At 38.2% G+C, this 1,684-nt stretch overlaps 1 non-coding gene across 1 annotated transcript; it reads right to left on the bottom strand.

The window, feature by feature from the left end:
* Window positions 1-1,063: 1,063 nt before the first annotated feature.
* Window positions 1,064-1,151, bottom strand: trnar-ucu (transfer RNA arginine (anticodon UCU)). Its single transcript is given in 2 exon segments — window positions 1,064-1,099; window positions 1,115-1,151. It is a non-coding gene; the product is annotated as a tRNA-Arg (tRNA).
* Between the last annotated feature and the right edge of the window lie 533 nt (window positions 1,152-1,684).

Genomic DNA, 1,684 nt, shown 5'->3' with positions numbered 1-1,684 from the left:
CTGTGTGTGTCTGTGTGTGTGTGGTTGGGGTCTCTGAGTTCACGTTGGACCAGCCGGGAAGATTTTTGGTCTAAAATTCCAATTCCAAAAATTCCAATTTCCTTCAGACATGTTTAAAGACGCACAAAACTCTCCTCTAACAGCGATTGTTTGTAGTGTTTCTATGAATAATAAGGACAATAAAGACTCATTTATGTGGCTGGAAACTGTTGTGTTACTCTCACTAAGAAATATACACAATATAGAAAAACAGAAATGTATTTTAAATTTAAGTTCTAGAAACAAACACTCTGTCTCTGTTTGTTTACTGCTGCTTCACATTTCCACAACGCACTGTTCAGAGTGACCTGAGACATGAAAATACACAAGGAGACACAAAACAACCTTAAAGAGACAAGAAACAGCCTTAAATAGACACAAAACAACCTTAAAAAGACACAAAATAATCTTAAAGAGACACAAAATAACCTTAAAATACACAAAACAACCTTAAAGAGTGACAAAATAATTTTACGGAAACACAAAATAATCTTAAAGAGACAAAAAACAGCCTTAAAGTGTAACAAAACAATCTCAGAGTCACAAAACAACCTGGAAAATACACAACACAACCGTACAGAGTCACAATATAACATTAAAGAGACACAAAACAGCCTTTAAGACACAAAATAACCACCAAGAGAAATAAAACGACCACAAAAAGACACACAACCACCGCAGAAATACAACAAATATACCATAAAGAGACATTAACTGCTACAAAGAGACACAAAGCATCTAGAAGAGACACAAAACAACCACACAAAGGTGAACCAAACCAGCTACTTCTCTTATTAAACCACCTCACACGTCTCTAGTTTGGTTTTCAGGGATAATCCAGTAAGAAGTTGCTGTTCCTCCTTCAGTCGGACCGTTCTACGAACCGGGACGCTCTGACTGACCTCGTTAGCATTCATCAACACACATCGCTAAAAACAACACCGTGGCTCGTCTCTGTTTCCTTAAAACAACAGCATCAGATCAAGACTGGTGTTCATCCAGGATCACAGCTGAACGCTAAAGCCGACTCTGGTGGGACTCGAACCCACAACCTTTGAATCCCTTCTGGTTCTACTAGAAGTCCAACGCGCTGTCCGTTGCGCCACAGAGCCTCACTGCAGAGGTTAAAGAAAACGTTTTCTGATGGTTTTAGTCTGAAACGCTTCATTCAGTCTTCAGACTTCTACAGTTTGTATCAACGATTAAAGCAGGAAAAATAAAACAACATCAAACAACGTGTGTTCTGCATCGTGATTCTTTTTCTTGTGTGTCACTAAAATCTTCTGTTTTCACCAGAATGTACTTCAGACTTTTGACAAAAAAAAATACAACAAAAAAACACACACAACCACCTCATTTGTATGTCTTTCGGTCATTTTGTGTGCCTTTGTTGTTGTTTTGTTTCTCTTTGTGGTTGTTTTGTGGACGTTTTGTGTGTCTTTGTGGCTAGTAAATGTCTTTGTGTGAGCACACAAAGACACAAATATGTCCCAAAAAAAGACAAGAAATGACCACAAAGACACACAAAACGTCTGCAAAAATGACACAAAATAACAGAAAGACAGAAAACCACCACAAAGAAACAAACAGATGCCAAAAACAGAAACACAGGTGCACAAAGACAACCTTCGACTCTGGTGGGACT

Source organism: Stegastes partitus, unplaced genomic scaffold, assembly GCF_000690725.1.
Source record: "Stegastes partitus isolate 25-593 unplaced genomic scaffold, Stegastes_partitus-1.0.2 Scaffold1960, whole genome shotgun sequence".
Classification (NCBI taxonomy): domain Eukaryota; kingdom Metazoa; phylum Chordata; class Actinopteri; family Pomacentridae; genus Stegastes; species Stegastes partitus.
The sequence above is the reverse complement of the archived record's forward strand: the minus strand, read 5'-3'. Positions and strand labels throughout refer to the sequence as shown.